Source organism: Staurois parvus, unplaced genomic scaffold (assembly GCF_062004578.1).
Source record: "Staurois parvus isolate SC_StPar_1 unplaced genomic scaffold, SC_StPar_1.0 ptg002181l, whole genome shotgun sequence".
In the NCBI taxonomy this organism is placed as follows: domain Eukaryota; kingdom Metazoa; phylum Chordata; class Amphibia; order Anura; family Ranidae; genus Staurois; species Staurois parvus.
The window spans coordinates 542,716-563,185 of record NW_028319977.1 but is presented as its reverse complement, the minus strand read 5'-3'; the positions used below and the strand labels follow the sequence as shown (position 1 = coordinate 563,185).

General features: G+C 49.9%; 17 non-coding genes across 17 annotated transcripts; 11 read left to right on the top strand and 6 right to left on the bottom strand.

Moving 5' to 3' along the window:
• Positions 1 to 1,930: 1,930 nt before the first annotated feature.
• TRNAN-GUU (transfer RNA asparagine (anticodon GUU)) lies at positions 1,931 to 2,004 on the bottom strand. The gene has a single exon. It is a non-coding gene; the product is annotated as a tRNA-Asn (tRNA).
• A 599-nt stretch (positions 2,005 to 2,603) lies between these two features.
• On the top strand, positions 2,604 to 2,676 carry TRNAK-CUU (transfer RNA lysine (anticodon CUU)). Its single transcript has one exon. It is a non-coding gene; the product is annotated as a tRNA-Lys (tRNA).
• A 273-nt stretch (positions 2,677 to 2,949) lies between these two features.
• On the top strand, positions 2,950 to 3,021 carry TRNAG-UCC (transfer RNA glycine (anticodon UCC)). The gene has a single exon. It is a non-coding gene; the product is annotated as a tRNA-Gly (tRNA).
• Positions 3,022 to 5,250: 2,229 nt separating this feature from the next.
• TRNAN-GUU (transfer RNA asparagine (anticodon GUU)) lies at positions 5,251 to 5,324 on the bottom strand. Its single transcript has one exon. It is a non-coding gene; the product is annotated as a tRNA-Asn (tRNA).
• A 599-nt stretch (positions 5,325 to 5,923) lies between these two features.
• Positions 5,924 to 5,996, top strand: TRNAK-CUU (transfer RNA lysine (anticodon CUU)). Its single transcript has one exon. It is a non-coding gene; the product is annotated as a tRNA-Lys (tRNA).
• A 273-nt stretch (positions 5,997 to 6,269) lies between these two features.
• On the top strand, positions 6,270 to 6,341 carry TRNAG-UCC (transfer RNA glycine (anticodon UCC)). Its single transcript has one exon. It is a non-coding gene; the product is annotated as a tRNA-Gly (tRNA).
• A 2,902-nt stretch (positions 6,342 to 9,243) lies between these two features.
• TRNAK-CUU (transfer RNA lysine (anticodon CUU)) lies at positions 9,244 to 9,316 on the top strand. Its single transcript has one exon. It is a non-coding gene; the product is annotated as a tRNA-Lys (tRNA).
• A 273-nt stretch (positions 9,317 to 9,589) lies between these two features.
• Positions 9,590 to 9,661, top strand: TRNAG-UCC (transfer RNA glycine (anticodon UCC)). Its single transcript has one exon. It is a non-coding gene; the product is annotated as a tRNA-Gly (tRNA).
• Positions 9,662 to 11,890: 2,229 nt separating this feature from the next.
• Positions 11,891 to 11,964, bottom strand: TRNAN-GUU (transfer RNA asparagine (anticodon GUU)). The gene has a single exon. It is a non-coding gene; the product is annotated as a tRNA-Asn (tRNA).
• A 599-nt stretch (positions 11,965 to 12,563) lies between these two features.
• TRNAK-CUU (transfer RNA lysine (anticodon CUU)) lies at positions 12,564 to 12,636 on the top strand. Its single transcript has one exon. It is a non-coding gene; the product is annotated as a tRNA-Lys (tRNA).
• A 273-nt stretch (positions 12,637 to 12,909) lies between these two features.
• On the top strand, positions 12,910 to 12,981 carry TRNAG-UCC (transfer RNA glycine (anticodon UCC)). The gene has a single exon. It is a non-coding gene; the product is annotated as a tRNA-Gly (tRNA).
• Positions 12,982 to 15,210: 2,229 nt separating this feature from the next.
• On the bottom strand, positions 15,211 to 15,284 carry TRNAN-GUU (transfer RNA asparagine (anticodon GUU)). The gene has a single exon. It is a non-coding gene; the product is annotated as a tRNA-Asn (tRNA).
• A 142-nt stretch (positions 15,285 to 15,426) lies between these two features.
• On the bottom strand, positions 15,427 to 15,512 carry TRNAY-GUA (transfer RNA tyrosine (anticodon GUA)). The gene is given in 2 exon segments: positions 15,427 to 15,462; positions 15,476 to 15,512. It is a non-coding gene; the product is annotated as a tRNA-Tyr (tRNA).
• Positions 15,513 to 15,883: 371 nt separating this feature from the next.
• On the top strand, positions 15,884 to 15,956 carry TRNAK-CUU (transfer RNA lysine (anticodon CUU)). The gene has a single exon. It is a non-coding gene; the product is annotated as a tRNA-Lys (tRNA).
• Positions 15,957 to 16,229: 273 nt separating this feature from the next.
• On the top strand, positions 16,230 to 16,301 carry TRNAG-UCC (transfer RNA glycine (anticodon UCC)). Its single transcript has one exon. It is a non-coding gene; the product is annotated as a tRNA-Gly (tRNA).
• A 2,229-nt stretch (positions 16,302 to 18,530) lies between these two features.
• On the bottom strand, positions 18,531 to 18,604 carry TRNAN-GUU (transfer RNA asparagine (anticodon GUU)). Its single transcript has one exon. It is a non-coding gene; the product is annotated as a tRNA-Asn (tRNA).
• A 945-nt stretch (positions 18,605 to 19,549) lies between these two features.
• Positions 19,550 to 19,621, top strand: TRNAG-UCC (transfer RNA glycine (anticodon UCC)). Its single transcript has one exon. It is a non-coding gene; the product is annotated as a tRNA-Gly (tRNA).
• The last annotated feature ends 849 nt before the right edge of the window (positions 19,622 to 20,470 follow it).

The window sequence follows — 20,470 nt, the reverse complement described above, 5'->3', positions numbered from 1 at the left end:
TGTGTCAACAAGGAATGTAGACTGAAGTTGGAGCCGGAAGAAACAATCACGTCCCATGATGCCATCGGCCTTTTCACTTGCATACACTTGGCAGAGGCTGTTGAGATTGTGGGAAACATCTGAAAGGAGGTAAGTCTCTTGACAGCCAAAAAGAACTAAAGCCTGACCAAGTGCATTCATTGCTGACCCTTGAGCCTTGAATTGTTCCATGGGGAAAAGACCAAGCCGTTTGTAAAGGCATGTGGATTCTACTTGGGTCAAGATTAGAGCATCAGCACCCCACAAGCTTTTAGTGAACCCATAAAGTCAGTGGACAAATACATCAAGTGTACACGGGAAGAGGCACTGAATAGCAAATGCCCCCTTTTGGACGGCGTCTTACAAGGCAAGGAAGGGGCTGACTTGGGCATGGAGGTCTCCAGGAAACCTACCCACACAGACCGCTATCTGCCTTTTGACTCACACCACCACCCACTGGAACACGAGCTGGGGGTTCTTAGGACTCTGCAATATCCGGCTGACATGGTAGCAACCAAAAGAGTCTAAAGACAAAAGAACACAGATGCAACGCCACCCTTGCGAGGGACGCTGGCGTGTTTGCCCCGGTTTCCCTTGACTTCGCCCCGCAGCCAGGCACAGTGTATTTCTTCAGCCAAATACACACACGCGCAAACGCTCCTTGCCTTCAATGACCGGACTAGGGCATGTTTGTTTTTGGAGTTTTCTTGTCGAGCTGGGGATAGGGATGGGGAATTGTAGTAGGATACTCCAAAATGAGAACTTTTCACACTGAAGACATCTAGCTGATCTCTTAGTTAAGCAGTATTGACGTCCTGACTGGCTTGAGGCCCTCAGGTCCACCCACCTGGGGCCTCATGGCAGCCGGCGCCAGGCGAGGCAGCCTGCCTCCAGCCCAGCTGTTCAGTCCTCTCCCAGGAAAGACGCTGAGCCCATGTGCTCGCAGAACATAAATGCCACTCCCAGCATGCCACAGGACTGCCCTCCCTTGCAACTGGCCAGGGCGGTATCCGTATTCACGCTGTTCATTTGCCTAGCCCCTACCCATGTTCTGGAAAGCTCTCACAGCTTCCTGAAGGCGGGAATAACTCAAACAAACTCAAACAACATCAGAGAATCATGAGCAGACCTGACTAATCCATGGCAGCACTCTGTTAAGCAGAATACCACACTGAATTTACCCGACAGCCTCTCTGGTAAGCAGAGACCAACTATACAAATCCTAGCGCATGACTAGGAGAGTGCTACCGTGACATCTCAGGAGGGCTTTGAAAGCTTGTGGCTACCCAGACTGGGTCTTGGTTAAAACCTCCGCAAGGTCAGGGAAACAAACTGGGGAGAAGCAGAACACTAGGAGAAATCTAGTCATCCCGTATGTAACTGGAGCGTCGGAAAAACTCAGAAGGATCTTTAAGAAACATTGCATCCCTGTGTACTTCAAGCCCAGCATAGCCCCGGGGCACACGCTTAAACATTGACACTATCTGTATTCCACCTTTTTAACACCTCTATCCAGGCCATTTGACAACAATTGAGGCCTTTGGCCATGTCAATCTAGGCACTTTTAGCTATGCAGGCTTCCTGACACCAACAATGGGATCATGTAAGGTGAAAAAAGGTGCTTCCACAATTCTCACACATCCCCTGGTGTTCAGGTGTGAATAGAAATGCTGGGGTTTGTTCCTGAGACTCAGCGGAAGCGAAGAAGTGGCTTGACTAACCTATGAAAGATCTTGAACATTCCAGAAGAAGAGCAATTGATTGCGACATTATTCTAGTCCGTTTTCAAGGAATGTCTCGAGTGAATGGTTAATCGTCAGCCGTGTGAGACAAGCCAAAGGACGCTATTTGTCTTCTTAGGTTAGGGTGAGACTTGGCAGCGGGCCCTGCTAAGGTAAAGAGAAAGCACGAGCGTCCCTGGGTGGGTTTGAACCACCAACCTTTCGGTTAACAGCCGAACACGCTAACCGATTGCGCCACAGAGACCACACGACAAGCGTGCTTGAGCTGGCCCAAAGGAGACATGAAAGATGAACTGAAGGTGCCTAAAAAGCTTCCCAATTGCACATTTGTAGTGATAAGAGATTGCCTTCTTTCTAAAAGGCAGAGACGCGGGGTAAAAAGCTCTGCCTTCGAGCCGGAATTGAACCAGCGACCTAAGGATTGCTGCTTTGTCTCTACAGTCCTCCGCTCTACCAGCTGAGCTATCGAAGGGAACTGGGAAGAGCAGGTGACACCTTGCATGCTAAGCCAGCGCCGTACACTTTGCATTTGACCTTCTCGGTTGAGGTATTGCTTGATGCCGCCTCGGCCGGAAAGGGCAAATGAATGACTTGGCAGATGTTATGTGGGAGGCTACGGCTTGATGTTTTGCACAGAGAGAAAAGGGTTTGGAATCAGCCAGCGCATTTTGTTGTGATCCTCCAAAGTCACAGCAAAAATGGTGATGTAGCGCCCTGACAGCAAGTGAACAGAGTAGTACTTGGAAGCGCATTGAGTTTAGCCAAAGGAATTATGTCGAAAGCTATCAAAAAGTCTGCGGACTCAGGTGGCTGTGAGAGGCCTTGAAGAGCAAAAGTGCTGTAGCCCGGCTAGCTCAGTCGGTAGAGCATGAGACTCTTAATCTCAGGGTCGTGGGTTCGAGCCCCACGTTGGGCGTGGGACACATTCCGTGTCCCTTTTGCCCGAGTGAAAGGCCTTTGCAAAACTTGTATCTCCAGTTCCTTCATGCGCACTGCACAATCACACCTTTACCGTATCTACTGGCTTGGCTTCCTTTCTCTCCACGAATGGGGAAATATTTCTAGCTGATCTTCCTAGTGGTCACTTGGTACGGCAGCGAATGGACCTTGCGCTGGAGGGGGTCCGTGAGTCAATGTCATGTGTGGCCTTAATTGTATAGAGGTAGCAGGATGCCTGGCGCACAGCCTTGCGTTGGTGGTATAGTGGTGAGCATAGCTGCCTTCCAAGCAGTTGACCCGGGTTCGATTCCCGGCCAACGCAATCTCCTTCTTTGCGCCCTTGACAAAATACCACAGGGCCCCAGGTCCTTATCAAAAGCTCCTTAGATGTCTTGCCTTAGTGACGACTGTGGAAATATTCCTCGGCATCCCAACAGGCTCCGGCCTCCTGCTTTAACTCGCTCGCGGGGTACAGCAGTATCAAGCAACAAGGTTCAGGCATTTCAACCACTGATTCCCAAAGAATCAACTCTGTCACACACAGCGTTTCTAAGTATCTGCCTACCATTCTAACACCCTCAACTGGCAAGATAATGCACCATTTGGAAGAATGCTAAAGAATGTGTCAACAAGGAATGTAGACTGAAGTTGGAGCCGGAAGAAACAATCACGTCCCATGATGCCATCGGCCTTTTCACTTGCATACACTTGGCAGAGGCTGTTGAGATTGTGGGAAACATCTGAAAGGAGGTAAGTCTCTTGACAGCCAAAAAGAACTAAAGCCTGACCAGGTGCATTCATTGCTGACCCTTGAGACTTGAATTGTTCCATGGGGAAAAGACCAAGCCGTTTGTAAAGGCATGTGGATTCTACTTGGGTCAAGATTAGAGCATCAGCACCCCACAAGCTTTTAGTGAACCCATAAAGTCAGTGGACAAATACATCAAGTGTACACGGGAAGAGGCACTGAATAGCAAATGCCCCCTTTTGGACGGCGTCTTACAAGGCAAGGAAGGGGCTGACTTGGGCATGGAGGTCTCCAGGAAACCTACCCACACAGACCGCTATCTGCCTTTTGACTCACACCACCACCCACTGGAACACGAGCTGGGGGTTCTTAGGACTCTGCAATATCCGGCTGACATGGTAGCAACCAAAAGAGTCTAAAGACAAAAGAACACAGATGCAACGCCACCCTTGCGAGGGACGCTGGCGTGTTTGCCCCGGTTTCCCTTGACTTCGCCCCGCAGCCAGGCACAGTGTATTTCTTCAGCCAAATACACACGCGCGCAAACGCTCCTTGCCTTCAATGACCGGACTAGGGCATGTTTGTTTTTGGAGTTTTCTTGTCGAGCTGGGGATAGGGATGGGGAATTGTAGTAGGATACTCCAAAATGAGAACTTTTCACACTGAAGACATCTAGCTGATCTCTTAGTTAAGCAGTATTGACGTCCTGACTGGCTTGAGGCCCTCAGGTCCACCCACCTGGGGCCTCATGGCAGCCGGCGCCAGGCGAGGCAGCCTGCCTCCAGCCCAGCTGTTCAGTCCTCTCCCAGGAAAGACGCTGAGCCCATGTGCTCGCAGAACATAAATGCCACTCCCAGCATGCCACAGGACTGCCCTCCCTTGCAACTGGCCAGGGCGGTATCCGTATTCACGCTGTTCATTTGCCTAGCCCCTACCCATGTTCTGGAAAGCTCTCACAGCTTCCTGAAGGCGGGAATAACTCAGACAAACTCAAACAACATCAGAGAATCATGAGCAGACCTGACTAATCCATGGCAGCACTCTGTTAAGCAGAATACCACACTGAATTTACCCGACAGCCTCTCTGGTAAGCAGAGACCAACTATACAAATCCTAGCGCATGACTAGGAGAGTGCTACCGTGACATCTCAGGAGGGCTTTGAAAGCTTGTGGCTACCCAGACTGGGTCTTGGTTAAAACCTCCGCAAGGTCAGGGAAACAAACTGGGGAGAAGCAGAACACTAGGAGAAATCTAGTCATCCCGTATGTAACTGGAGCGTCGGAAAAACTCAGAAGGATCTTTAAGAAACATTGCATCCCTGTGTACTTCAAGCCCAGCATAGCCCCGGGGCACACGCTTAAACATTGACACTATCTGTATTCCACCTTTTTAACACCTCTATCCAGGCCATTTGACAACAATTGAGGCCTTTGGCCATGTCAATCTAGGCACTTTTAGCTATGCAGGCTTCCTGACACCAACAATGGGATCATGTAAGGTGAAAAAAGGTGCTTCCACAATTCTCACACATCCCCTGGTGTTCAGGTGTGAATAGAAATGCTGGGGTTTGTTCCTGAGACTCAGCGGAAGCGAAGAAGTGGCTTGACTAACCTATGAAAGATCTTGAACATTCCAGAAGAAGAGCAATTGATTGCGACATTATTCTAGTCAGTTTTCAAGGAATGTCTCGAGTGAATGGTTAATCGTCAGCCGTGTGAGACAAGCCAAAGGACGCTATTTGTCTTCTTAGGTTAGGGTGAGACTTGGCAGCGGGCCCTGCTAAGGTAAAGAGAAAGCACGAGCGTCCCTGGGTGGGCTTGAACCACCAACCTTTCGGTTAACAGCCGAACGCGCTAACCGATTGCGCCACAGAGACCACACGACAAGCGTGCTTGAGCTGTCCCAAAGGAGACATGAAAGATGAACTGAAGGTGCCTAAAAAGCTTCCCAATTGCACATTTGTAGTGATAAGAGATTGCCTTCTTTCTAAAAGGCAGAGACGCGGGGTAAAAAGCTCTGCCTTCGAGCCGGAATTGAACCAGCGACCTAAGGATTGCTGCTTTGTCTCTACAGTCCTCCACTCTACCAGCTGAGCTATCGAAGGGAACTGGGAAGAGCACGTGACACCTTGCATGCTAAGCCAGCGCCGTACACTTTGCATTTGACCTTCTCGGTTGAGGTATTGCTTGATGCCGCCTCGGCCGGAAAGGGCAAATGAATGACTTGGCAGATGTTATGTGGGAGGCTACGGCTTGATGTTTTGCACAGAGAGAAAAGGGTTTGGAATCAGCCAGCGCATTTTGTTGTGATCCTCCAAAGTCACAGCAAAAATGGTGATGTAGCGCCCTGACAGCAAGTGAACAGAGTAGTACTTGGAAGCGCATTGAGTTTAGCCAAAGGAATTATGTCGAAAGCTATCAAAAAGTCTGCGGACTCAGGTGGCTGTGAGAGGCCTTGAAGAGCAAAAGCGCTGTAGCCCGGCTAGCTCAGTCGGTAGAGCATGAGACTCTTAATCTCAGGGTCGTGGGTTCGAGCCCCACGTTGGGCGTGGGACACATTCCGTGTCCCTTTTGCCCGAGTGAAAGGCCTTTGCAAAACTTGTATCTCCAGTTCCTTCATGCGCACTGCACAATCACACCTTTACCGTATCTACTGGCTTGGCTTCCTTTCTCTCCACGAATGGGGAAATATTTCTAGCTGATCTTCCTAGTGGTCACTTGGTACGGCAGCGAATGGACCTTGCGCTGGAGGGGGTCCGTGAGTCAATGTCATGTGTGGCCTTAATTGTATAGAGGTAGCAGGATGCCTGGCGCACAGCCTTGCGTTGGTGGTATAGTGGTGAGCATAGCTGCCTTCCAAGCAGTTGACCCGGGTTCGATTCCCGGCCAACGCAATCTCCTTCTTTGCGCCCTTGACAAAATACCACAGGGCCCCAGGTCCTTATCAAAAGCTCCTTAGATGTCTTGCCTTAGTGACGACTGTGGAAATATTCCTCGGCATCCCAACAGGCTCCGGCCTCCTGCTTTAACTCGCTCGCGGGGTACAGCAGTATCAAGCAACAAGGTTCAGGCATTTCAACCACTGATTCCCAAAGAATCAACTCTGTCACACACAGCGTTTCTAAGTATCTGCCTACCATTCTAACACCCTCAACTGGCAAGATAATGCACCATTTGGAAGAATGCTAAAGAATGTGTCAACAAGGAATGTAGACTGAAGTTGGAGCCGGAAGAAACAATCACGTCCCATGATGCCATCGGCCTTTTCACTTGCATACACTTGGCAGAGGCTGTTGAGATTGTGGGAAACATCTGAAAGGAGGTAAGTCTCTTGACAGCCAAAAAGAACTAAAGCCTGACCAAGTGCATTCATTGCTGACCCTTGAGCCTTGAATTGTTCCATGGGGAAAAGACCAAGCCGTTTGTAAAGGCATGTGGATTCTACTTGGGTCAAGATTAGAGCATCAGCACCCCACAAGCTTTTAGTGAACCCATAAAGTCAGTGGACAAATACATCAAGTGTACACGGGAAGAGGCACTGAATAGCAAATGCCCCCTTTTGGACGGCGTCTTACAAGGCAAGGAAGGGGCTGACTTGGGCATGGAGGTCTCCAGGAAACCTACCCACACAGACCGCTATCTGCCTTTTGACTCACACCACCACCCACTGGAACACGAGCTGGGGGTTCTTAGGACTCTGCAATATCCGGCTGACATGGTAGCAACCAAAAGAGTCTAAAGACAAAAGAACACAGATGCAACGCCACCCTTGCGAGGGACGCTGGCGTGTTTGCCCCGGTTTCCCTTGACTTCGCCCCGCAGCCAGGCACAGTGTATTTCTTCAGCCAAATACACACGCGCGCAAACGCTCCTTGCCTTCAATGACCGGACTAGGGCATGTTTGTTTTTGGAGTTTTCTTGTCGAGCTGGGGATAGGGATGGGGAATTGTAGTAGGATACTCCAAAATGAGAACTTTTCACACTGAAGACATCTAGCTGATCTCTTAGTTAAGCAGTATTGACGTCCTGACTGGCTTGAGGCCCTCAGGTCCACCCACCTGGGGCCTCATGGCAGCCGGCGCCAGGCGAGGCAGCCTGCCTCCAGCCCAGCTGTTCAGTCCTCTCCCAGGAAAGACGCTGAGCCCATGTGCTCGCAGAACATAAATGCCACTCCCAGCATGCCACAGGACTGCCCTCCCTTGCAACTGGCCAGGGCGGTATCCGTATTCACGCTGTTCATTTGCCTAGCCCCTACCCATGTTCTGGAAAGCTCTCACAGCTTCCTGAAGGCGGGAATAACTCAGACAAACTCAAACAACATCAGAGAATCATGAGCAGACCTGACTAATCCATGGCAGCACTCTGTTAAGCAGAATACCACACTGAATTTACCCGACAGCCTCTCTGGTAAGCAGAGACCAACTATACAAATCCTAGCGCATGACTAGGAGAGTGCTACCGTGACATCTCAGGAGGGCTTTGAAAGCTTGTGGCTACCCAGACTGGGTCTTGGTTAAAACCTCCGCAAGGTCAGGGAAACAAACTGGGGAGAAGCAGAACACTAGGAGAAATCTAGTCATCCCGTATGTAACTGGAGCGTCGGAAAAACTCAGAAGGATCTTTAAGAAACATTGCATCCCTGTGTACTTCAAGCCCAGCATAGCCCCGGGGCACACGCTTAAACATTGACACTATCTGTATTCCACCTTTTTAACACCTCTATCCAGGCCATTTGACAACAATTGAGGCCTTTGGCCATGTCAATCTAGGCACTTTTAGCTATGCAGGCTTCCTGACACCAACAATGGGATCATGTAAGGTGAAAAAAGGTGCTTCCACAATTCTCACACATCCCCTGGTGTTCAGGTGTGAATAGAAATGCTGGGGTTTGTTCCTGAGACTCAGCGGAAGCGAAGAAGTGGCTTGACTAACCTATGAAAGATCTTGAACATTCCAGAAGAAGAGCAATTGATTGCGACATTATTCTAGTCCGTTTTCAAGGAATGTCTCGAGTGAATGGTTAATCGTCAGCCGTGTGAGACAAGCCAAAGGACGCTATTTGTCTTCTTAGGTTAGGGTGAGACTTGGCAGCGGGCCCTGCTAAGGTAAAGAGAAAGCACGAGCGTCCCTGGGTGGGCTTGAACCACCAACCTTTTGGTTAACAGCCGAACGCGCTAACCGATTGCGCCACAGAGACCACACGACAAGCGTGCTTGAGCTGGCCCAAAGGAGACATGAAAGATGAACTGAAGGTGCCTAAAAAGCTTCCCAATTGCACATTTGTAGTGATAAGAGATTGCCTTCTTTCTAAAAGGCAGAGACGCGGGGTAAAAAGCTCTGCCTTCGAGCCGGAATTGAACCAGCGACCTAAGGATTGCTGCTTTGTCTCTACAGTCCTCCACTCTACCAGCTGAGCTATCGAAGGGAACTGGGAAGAGCAGGTGACACCTTGCATGCTAAGCCAGCGCCGTACACTTTGCATTTGACCTTCTCGGTTGAGGTATTGCTTGATGCCGCCTCGGCCGGAAAGGGCAAATGAATGACTTGGCAGATGTTATGTGGGAGGCTACGGCTTGATGTTTTGCACAGAGAGAAAAGGGTTTGGAATCAGCCAGCGCATTTTGTTGTGATCCTCCAAAGTCACAGCAAAAATGGTGATGTAGCGCCCTGACAGCAAGTGAACAGAGTAGTACTTGGAAGCGCATTGAGTTTAGCCAAAGGAATTATGTCGAAAGCTATCAAAAAGTCTGCGGACTCAGGTGGCTGTGAGAGGCCTTGAAGAGCAAAAGTGCTGTAGCCCGGCTAGCTCAGTCGGTAGAGCATGAGACTCTTAATCTCAGGGTCGTGGGTTCGAGCCCCACGTTGGGCGTGGGACACATTCCGTGTCCCTTTTGCCCGAGTGAAAGGCCTTTGCAAAACTTGTATCTCCAGTTCCTTCATGCGCACTGCACAATCACACCTTTACCGTATCTACTGGCTTGGCTTCCTTTCTCTCCACGAATGGGGAAATATTTCTAGCTGATCTTCCTAGTGGTCACTTGGTACGGCAGCGAATGGACCTTGCGCTGGAGGGGGTCCGTGAGTCAATGTCATGTGTGGCCTTAATTGTATAGAGGTAGCAGGATGCCTGGCGCACAGCCTTGCGTTGGTGGTATAGTGGTGAGCATAGCTGCCTTCCAAGCAGTTGACCCGGGTTCGATTCCCGGCCAACGCAATCTCCTTCTTTGCGCCCTTGACAAAATACCACAGGGCCCCAGGTCCTTATCAAAAGCTCCTTAGATGTCTTGCCTTAGTGACGACTGTGGAAATATTCCTCGGCATCCCAACAGGCTCCGGCCTCCTGCTTTAACTCGCTCGCGGGGTACAGCAGTATCAAGCAACAAGGTTCAGGCATTTCAACCACTGATTCCCAAAGAATCAACTCTGTCACACACAGCGTTTCTAAGTATCTGCCTACCATTCTAACACCCTCAACTGGCAAGATAATGCACCATTTGGAAGAATGCTAAAGAATGTGTCAACAAGGAATGTAGACTGAAGTTGGAGCCGGAAGAAACAATCACGTCCCATGATGCCATCGGCCTTTTCACTTGCATACACTTGGCAGAGGCTGTTGAGATTGTGGGAAACATCTGAAAGGAGGTAAGTCTCTTGACAGCCAAAAAGAACTAAAGCCTGACCAAGTGCATTCATTGCTGACCCTTGAGCCTTGAATTGTTCCATGGGGAAAAGACCAAGCCGTTTGTAAAGGCATGTGGATTCTACTTGGGTCAAGATTAGAGCATCAGCACCCCACAAGCTTTTAGTGAACCCATAAAGTCAGTGGACAAATACATCAAGTGTACACGGGAAGAGGCACTGAATAGCAAATGCCCCCTTTTGGACGGCGTCTTACAAGGCAAGGAAGGGGCTGACTTGGGCATGGAGGTCTCCAGGAAACCTACCCACACAGACCGCTATCTGCCTTTTGACTCACACCACCACCCACTGGAACACGAGCTGGGGGTTCTTAGGACTCTGCAATATCCGGCTGACATGGTAGCAACCAAAAGAGTCTAAAGACAAAAGAACACAGATGCAACGCCACCCTTGCGAGGGACGCTGGCGTGTTTGCCCCGGTTTCCCTTGACTTCGCCCCGCAGCCAGGCACAGTGTATTTCTTCAGCCAAATACACACACGCGCAAACGCTCCTTGCCTTCAATGACCGGACTAGGGCATGTTTGTTTTTGGAGTTTTCTTGTCGAGCTGGGGATAGGGATGGGGAATTGTAGTAGGATACTCCAAAATGAGAACTTTTCACACTGAAGACATCTAGCTGATCTCTTAGTTAAGCAGTATTGACGTCCTGACTGGCTTGAGGCCCTCAGGTCCACCCACCTGGGGCCTCATGGCAGCCGGCGCCAGGCGAGGCAGCCTGCCTCCAGCCCAGCTGTTCAGTCCTCTCCCAGGAAAGACGCTGAGCCCATGTGCTCGCAGAACATAAATGCCACTCCCAGCATGCCACAGGACTGCCCTCCCTTGCAACTGGCCAGGGCGGTATCCGTATTCACGCTGTTCATTTGCCTAGCCCCTACCCATGTTCTGGAAAGCTCTCACAGCTTCCTGAAGGCGGGAATAACTCAAACAAACTCAAACAACATCAGAGAATCATGAGCAGACCTGACTAATCCATGGCAGCACTCTGTTAAGCAGAATACCACACTGAATTTACCCGACAGCCTCTCTGGTAAGCAGAGACCAACTATACAAATCCTAGCGCATGACTAGGAGAGTGCTACCGTGACATCTCAGGAGGGCTTTGAAAGCTTGTGGCTACCCAGACTGGGTCTTGGTTAAAACCTCCGCAAGGTCAGGGAAACAAACTGGGGAGAAGCAGAACACTAGGAGAAATCTAGTCATCCCGTATGTAACTGGAGCGTCGGAAAAACTCAGAAGGATCTTTAAGAAACATTGCATCCCTGTGTACTTCAAGCCCAGCATAGCCCCGGGGCACACGCTTAAACATTGACACTATCTGTATTCCACCTTTTTAACACCTCTATCCAGGCCATTTGACAACAATTGAGGCCTTTGGCCATGTCAATCTAGGCACTTTTAGCTATGCAGGCTTCCTGACACCAACAATGGGATCATGTAAGGTGAAAAAAGGTGCTTCCACAATTCTCACACATCCCCTGGTGTTCAGGTGTGAATAGAAATGCTGGGGTTTGTTCCTGAGACTCAGCGGAAGCGAAGAAGTGGCTTGACTAACCTATGAAAGATCTTGAACATTCCAGAAGAAGAGCAATTGATTGCGACATTATTCTAGTCCGTTTTCAAGGAATGTCTCGAGTGAATGGTTAATCGTCAGCCGTGTGAGACAAGCCAAAGGACGCTATTTGTCTTCTTAGGTTAGGGTGAGACTTGGCAGCGGGCCCTGCTAAGGTAAAGAGAAAGCACGAGCGTCCCTGGGTGGGCTTGAACCACCAACCTTTCGGTTAACAGCCGAACGCGCTAACCGATTGCGCCACAGAGACCACACGACAAGCGTGCTTGAGCTGGCCCAAAGGAGACATGAAAGATGAACTGAAGGTGCCTAAAAAGCTTCCCAATTGCACATTTGTAGTGATAAGAGATTGCCTTCTTTCTAAAAGGCAGAGACGCGGGGTAAAAAGCTCCGCCTTCGAGCCGGAATTGAACCAGCGACCTAAGGATTGCTGCTTTGTCTCTACAGTCCTCCACTCTACCAGCTGAGCTATCGAAGGGAACTGGGAAGAGCAGGTGACACCTTGCATGCTAAGCCAGCGCCGTACACTTTGCATTTGACCTTCTCGGTTGAGGTATTGCTTGATGCCGCCTCGGCCGGAAAGGGCAAATGAATGACTTGGCAGATGTTATGTGGGAGGCTACGGCTTGATGTTTTGCACAGAGAGAAAAGGGTTTGGAATCAGCCAGCGCATTTTGTTGTGATCCTCCAAAGTCACAGCAAAAATGGTGATGTAGCGCCCTGACAGCAAGTGAACAGAGTAGTACTTGGAAGCGCATTGAGTTTAGCCAAAGGAATTATGTCGAAAGCTATCAAAAAGTCTGCGGACTCAGGTGGCTGTGAGAGGCCTTGAAGAGCAAAAGTGCTGTAGCCCGGCTAGCTCAGTCGGTAGAGCATGAGACTCTTAATCTCAGGGTCGTGGGTTCGAGCCCCACGTTGGGCGTGGGACACATTCCGTGTCCCTTTTGCCCGAGTGAAAGGCCTTTGCAAAACTTGTATCTCCAGTTCCTTCATGCGCACTGCACAATCACACCTTTACCGTATCTACTGGCTTGGCTTCCTTTCTCTCCACGAATGGGGAAATATTTCTAGCTGATCTTCCTAGTGGTCACTTGGTACGGCAGCGAATGGACCTTGCGCTGGAGGGGGTCCGTGAGTCAATGTCATGTGTGGCCTTAATTGTATAGAGGTAGCAGGATGCCTGGCGCACAGCCTTGCGTTGGTGGTATAGTGGTGAGCATAGCTGCCTTCCAAGCAGTTGACCCGGGTTCGATTCCCGGCCAACGCAATCTCCTTCTTTGCGCCCTTGACAAAATACCACAGGGCCCCAGGTCCTTATCAAAAGCTCCTTAGATGTCTTGCCTTAGTGACGACTGTGGAAATATTCCTCGGCATCCCAACAGGCTCCGGCCTCCTGCTTTAACTCGCTCGCGGGGTACAGCAGTATCAAGCAACAAGGTTCAGGCATTTCAACCACTGATTCCCAAAGAATCAACTCTGTCACACACAGCGTTTCTAAGTATCTGCCTACCATTCTAACACCCTCAACTGGCAAGATAATGCACCATTTGGAAGAATGCTAAAGAATGTGTCAACAAGGAATGTAGACTGAAGTTGGAGCCGGAAGAAACAATCACGTCCCATGATGCCATCGGCCTTTTCACTTGCATACACTTGGCAGAGGCTGTTGAGATTGTGGGAAACATCTGAAAGGAGGTAAGTCTCTTGACAGCCAAAAAGAACTAAAGCCTGACCAAGTGCATTCATTGCTGACCCTTGAGCCTTGAATTGTTCCATGGGGAAAAGACCAAGCCGTTTGTAAAGGCATGTGGATTCTACTTGGGTCAAGATTAGAGCATCAGCACCCCACAAGCTTTTAGTGAACCCATAAAGTCAGTGGACAAATACATCAAGTGTACACGGGAAGAGGCACTGAATAGCAAATGCCCCCTTTTGGACGGCGTCTTACAAGGCAAGGAAGGGGCTGACTTGGGCATGGAGGTCTCCAGGAAACCTACCCACACAGACCGCTATCTGCCTTTTGACTCACACCACCACCCACTGGAACACGAGCTGGGGGTTCTTAGGACTCTGCAATATCCGGCTGACATGGTAGCAACCAAAAGAGTCTAAAGACAAAAGAACACAGATGCAACGCCACCCTTGCGAGGGACGCTGGCGTGTTTGCCCCGGTTTCCCTTGACTTCGCCCCGCAGCCAGGCACAGTGTATTTCTTCAGCCAAATACACACACGCGCAAACGCTCCTTGCCTTCAATGACCGGACTAGGGCATGTTTGTTTTTGGAGTTTTCTTGTCGAGCTGGGGATAGGGATGGGGAATTGTAGTAGGATACTCCAAAATGAGAACTTTTCACACTGAAGACATCTAGCTGATCTCTTAGTTAAGCAGTATTGACGTCCTGACTGGCTTGAGGCCCTCAGGTCCACCCACCTGGGGCCTCATGGCAGCCGGCGCCAGGCGAGGCAGCCTGCCTCCAGCCCAGCTGTTCAGTCCTCTCCCAGGAAAGACGCTGAGCCCATGTGCTCGCAGAACATAAATGCCACTCCCAGCATGCCACAGGACTGCCCTCCCTTGCAACTGGCCAGGGCGGTATCCGTATTCACGCTGTTCATTTGCCTAGCCCCTACCCATGTTCTGGAAAGCTCTCACAGCTTCCTGAAGGCGGGAATAACTCAAACAAACTCAAACAACATCAGAGAATCATGAGCAGACCTGACTAATCCATGGCAGCACTCTGTTAAGCAGAATACCACACTGAATTTACCCGACAGCCTCTCTGGTAAGCAGAGACCAACTATACAAATCCTAGCGCATGACTAGGAGAGTGCTACCGTGACATCTCAGGAGGGCTTTGAAAGCTTGTGGCTACCCAGACTGGGTCTTGGTTAAAACCTCCGCAAGGTCAGGGAAACAAACTGGGGAGAAGCAGAACACTAGGAGAAATCTAGTCATCCCGTATGTAACTGGAGCGTCGGAAAAACTCAGAAGGATCTTTAAGAAACATTGCATCCCTGTGTACTTCAAGCCCAGCATAGCCCCGGGGCACACGCTTAAACATTGACACTATCTGTATTCCACCTTTTTAACACCTCTATCCAGGCCATTTGACAACAATTGAGGCCTTTGGCCATGTCAATCTAGGCACTTTTAGCTATGCAGGCTTCCTGACACCAACAATGGGATCATGTAAGGTGAAAAAAGGTGCTTCCACAATTCTCACACATCCCCTGGTGTTCAGGTGTGAATAGAAATGCTGGGGTTTGTTCCTGAGACTCAGCGGAAGCGAAGAAGTGGCTTGACTAACCTATGAAAGATCTTGAACATTCCAGAAGAAGAGCAATTGATTGCGACATTATTCTAGTCCGTTTTCAAGGAATGTCTCGAGTGAATGGTTAATCGTCAGCCGTGTGAGACAAGCCAAAGGACGCTATTTGTCTTCTTAGGTTAGGGTGAGACTTGGCAGCGGGCCCTGCTAAGGTAAAGAGAAAGCACGAGCGTCCCTGGGTGGGTTTGAACCACCAACCTTTCGGTTAACAGCCGAACACGCTAACCGATTGCGCCACAGAGACCACACGACAAGCGTGCTTGAGCTGGCCCAAAGGAGACATGAAAGATGAACTGAAGGTGCCTAAAAAGCTTCCCAATTGCACATTTGTAGAGATAAGAGATTGCCTTCTTTCTAAAAGGCAGAGACGCGGGGTAAAAAGCTCTTCCTTCGAGCCGGAATTGAACCAGCGACCTAAGGATTGCTGCTTTGTCTCTACAGTCCTCCGCTCTACCAGCTGAGCTATCGAAGGGAACTGGGAAGAGCACGTGACACCTTGCATGCTAAGCCAGCGCCGTACACTTTGCATTTGACCTTCTCGGTTGAGGTATTGCTTGATGCCGCCTCGGCCGGAAAGGGCAAATGAATGACTTGGCAGATGTTATGTGGGAGGCTACGGCTTGATGTTTTGCACAGAGAGAAAAGGGTTTGGAATCAGCCAGCGCATTTTGTTGTGATCCTCCAAAGTCACAGCAAAAATGGTGATGTAGCGCCCTGACAGCAAGTGAACAGAGTAGTACTTGGAAGCGCATTGAGTTTAGCCAAAGGAATTATGTCGAAAGCTATCAAAAAGTCTGCGGACTCAGGTGGCTGTGAGAGGCCTTGAAGAGCAAAAGTGCTGTAGCCCGGCTAGCTCAGTCGGTAGAGCATGAGACTCTTAATCTCAGGGTCGTGGGTTCGAGCCCCACGTTGGGCGTGGGACACATTCCGTGTCCCTTTTGCCCGAGTGAAAGGCCTTTGCAAAACTTGTATCTCCAGTTCCTTCATGCGCACTGCACAATCACACCTTTACCGTATCTACTGGCTTGGCTTCCTTTCTCTCCACGAATGGGGAAATATTTCTAGCTGATCTTCCTAGTGGTCACTTGGTACGGCAGCGAATGGACCTTGCGCTGGAGGGGGTCCGTGAGTCAATGTCATGTGTGGCCTTAATTGTATAGAGGTAGCAGGATGCCTGGCGCACAGCCTTGCGTTGGTGGTATAGTGGTGAGCATAGCTGCCTTCCAAGCAGTTGACCCGGGTTCGATTCCCGGCCAACGCAATCTCCTTCTTTGCGCCCTTGACAAAATACCACAGGGCCCCAGGTCCTTATCAAAAGCTCCTTAGATGTCTTGCCTTAGTGACGACTGTGGAAATATTCCTCGGCATCCCAACAGGCTCCGGCCTCCTGCTTTAACTCGCTCGCGGGGTACAGCAGTATCAAGCAACAAGGTTCAGGCATTTCAACCACTGATTCCCAAAGAATCAACTCTGTCACACACAGCGTTTCTAAGTATCTGCCTACCATTCTAACACCCTCAACTGGCAAGATAATGCACCATTTGGAAGAATGCTAAAGAATGTGTCAACAAGGAATGTAGACTGAAGTTGGAGCCGGAAGAAACAATCACGTCCCATGATGCCATCGGCCTTTTCACTTGCATACACTTGGCAGAGGCTGTTGAGATTGTGGGAAACATCTGAAAGGAGGTAAGTCTCTTGACAGCCAAAAAGAACTAAAGCCTGACCAGGTGCATTCATTGCTGACCCTTGAGACTTGAATTGTTCCATGGGGAAAAGACCAAGCCGTTTGTAAAGGCATGTGGATTCTACTTGGGTCAAGATTAGAGCATCAGCACCCCACAAGCTTTTAGTGAACCCATAAAGTCAGTGGACAAATACATCAAGTGTACACGGGAAGAGGCACTGAATAGCAAATGCCCCCTTTTGGACGGCGTCTTACAAGGCAAGGAAGGGGCTGACTTGGGCATGGAGGTCTCCAGGAAACCTACCCACACAGACCGCTATCTGCCTTTTGACTCACACCACCACCCACTGGAACACGAGCTGGGGGTTCTTAGGACTCTGCAATATCCGGCTGACATGGTAGCAACCAAAAGAGTCTAAAGACAAAAGAACACAGATGCAACGCCACCCTTGCGAGGGACGCTGGCGTGTTTGCCCCGGTTTCCCTTGACTTCGCCCCGCAGCCAGGCACAGTGTATTTCTTCAGCCAAATACACACGCGCGCAAACGCTCCTTGCCTTCAATGACCGGACTAGGGCATGTTTGTTTTTGGAGTTTTCTTGTCGAGCTGGGGATAGGGATGGGGAATTGTAGTAGGATACTCCAAAATGAGAACTTTTCACACTGAAGACATCTAGCTGATCTCTTAGTTAAGCAGTATTGACGTCCTGACTGGCTTGAGGCCCTCAGGTCCACCCACCTGGGGCCTCATGGCAGCCGGCGCCAGGCGAGGCAGCCTGCCTCCAGCCCAGCTGTTCAGTCCTCTCCCAGGAAAGACGCTGAGCCCATGTGCTCGCAGAACATAAATGCCACTCCCAGCATGCCACAGGACTGCCCTCCCTTGCAACTGGCCAGGGCGGTATCCGTATTCACGCTGTTCATTTGCCTAGCCCCTACCCATGTTCTGGAAAGCTCTCACAGCTTCCTGAAGGCGGGAATAACTCAGACAAACTCAAACAACATCAGAGAATCATGAGCAGACCTGACTAATCCATGGCAGCACTCTGTTAAGCAGAATACCACACTGAATTTACCCGACAGCCTCTCTGGTAAGCAGAGACCAACTATACAAATCCTAGCGCATGACTAGGAGAGTGCTACCGTGACATCTCAGGAGGGCTTTGAAAGCTTGTGGCTACCCAGACTGGGTCTTGGTTAAAACCTCCGCAAGGTCAGGGAAACAAACTGGGGAGAAGCAGAACACTAGGAGAAATCTAGTCATCCCGTATGTAACTGGAGCGTCGGAAAAACTCAGAAGGATCTTTAAGAAACATTGCATCCCTGTGTACTTCAAGCCCAGCATAGCCCCGGGGCACACGCTTAAACATTGACACTATCTGTATTCCACCTTTTTAACACCTCTATCCAGGCCATTTGACAACAATTGAGGCCTTTGGCCATGTCAATCTAGGCACTTTTAGCTATGCAGGCTTCCTGACACCAACAATGGGATCATGTAAGGTGAAAAAAGGTGCTTCCACAATTCTCACACATCCCCTGGTGTTCAGGTGTGAATAGAAATGCTGGGGTTTGTTCCTGAGACTCAGCGGAAGCGAAGAAGTGGCTTGACTAACCTATGAAAGATCTTGAACATTCCAGAAGAAGAGCAATTGATTGCGACATTATTCTAGTCAGTTTTCAAGGAATGTCTCGAGTGAATGGTTAATCGTCAGCCGTGTGAGACAAGCCAAAGGACGCTATTTGTCTTCTTAGGTTAGGGTGAGACTTGGCAGCGGGCCCTGCTAAGGTAAAGAGAAAGCACGAGCGTCCCTGGGTGGGCTTGAACCACCAACCTTTCGGTTAACAGCCGAATGCGCTAACCGATTGCGCCACAGAGACCACACGACAAGCGTGCTTGAGCTGTCCCAAAGGAGACATGAAAGATGAACTGAAGGTGCCTAAAAAGCTTCCCAATTGCACATTTGTAGTGATAAGAGATTGCCTTCTTTCTAAAAGGCAGAGACGCGGGGTAAAAAGCTCTGCCTTCGAGCCGGAATTGAACCAGCGACCTAAGGATTGCTGCTTTGTCTCTACAGTCCTCCGCTCTACCAGCTGAGCTATCGAAGGGAACTGGGAAGAGCACGTGACACCTTGCATGCTAAGCCAGCGCCGTACACTTTGCATTTGACCTTCTCGGTTGAGGTATTGCTTGATGCCGCCTCGGCCGGAAAGGGCAAATGAATGACTTGGCAGATGTTATGTGGGAGGCTACGGCTTGATGTTTTGCACAGAGAGAAAAGGGTTTGGAATCAGCCAGCGCATTTTGTTGTGATCCTCCAAAGTCACAGCAAAAATGGTGATGTAGCGCCCTGACAGCAAGTGAACAGAGTAGTACTTGGAAGCGCATTGAGTTTAGCCAAAGGAATTATGTCGAAAGCTATCAAAAAGTCTGCGGACTCAGGTGGCTGTGAGAGGCCTTGAAGAGCAAAAGCGCTGTAGCCCGGCTAGCTCAGTCGGTAGAGCATGAGACTCTTAATCTCAGGGTCGTGGGTTTGAGCCCCACGTTGGGCGTGGGACACATTCCGTGTCCCTTTTGCCCGAGTGAAAGGCCTTTGCAAAAATTGTATCTCCAGTTCCTTCATGCGCACTGCACAATCACACCTTTACCGTATCTACTGGCTTGGCTTCCTTTCTCTCCACGAATGGGGAAATATTTCTAGCTGATCTTCCTAGTGGTCACTTGGTACGGCAGCGAATGGACCTTGCGCTGGAGGGGGTCCGTGAGTCAATGTCATGTGTGGCCTTAATTGTATAGAGGTAGCAGGATGCCTGGCGCACAGCCTTGCGTTGGTGGTATAGTGGTGAGCATAGCTGCCTTCCAAGCAGTTGACCCGGGTTCGATTCCCGGCCAACGCAATCTCCTTCTTTGCGCCCTTGACAAAATACCACAGGGCCCCAGGTCCTTATCAAAAGCTCCTTAGATGTCTTGCCTTAGTGACGACTGTGGAAATATTCCTCGGCATCCCAACAGGCTCCGGCCTCCTGCTTTAACTCGCTCGCGGGGTACAGCAGTATCAAGCAACAAGGTTCAGGCATTTCAACCACTGATTCCCAAAGAATCAACTCTGTCACACACAGCGTTTCTAAGTATCTGCCTACCATTCTAACACCCTCAACTGGCAAGATAATGCACCATTTGGAAGAATGCTAAAGAATGTGTCAACAAGGAATGTAGACTGAAGTTGGAGCCGGAAGAAACAATCACGTCCCATGATGCCATCGGCCTTTTCACTTGCATACACTTGGCAGAGGCTGTTGAGATTGTGGGAAACATCTGAAAGGAGGTAAGTCTCTTGACAGCCAAAAAGAACTAAAGCCTGACCAAGTGCATTCATTGCTGACCCTTGAGCCTTGAATTGTTCCATGGGGAAAAGACCAAGCCGTTTGTAAAGGCATGTGGATTCTACTTGGGTCAAGATTAGAGCATCAGCACCCCACAAGCTTTTAGTGAACCCATAAAGTCAGTGGACAAATACATCAAGTGTACACGGGAAGAGGCACTGAATAGCAAATGCCCCCTTTTGGACGGCGTCTTACAAGGCAAGGAAGGGGCTGACTTGGGCATGGAGGTCTCCAGGAAACCTACCCACACAGACCGCTATCTGCCTTTTGACTCACACCACCACCCACTGGAACACGAGCTGGGGGTTCTTAGGACTCTGCAATATCCGGCTGACATGGTAGCAACCAAAAGAGTCTAAAGAC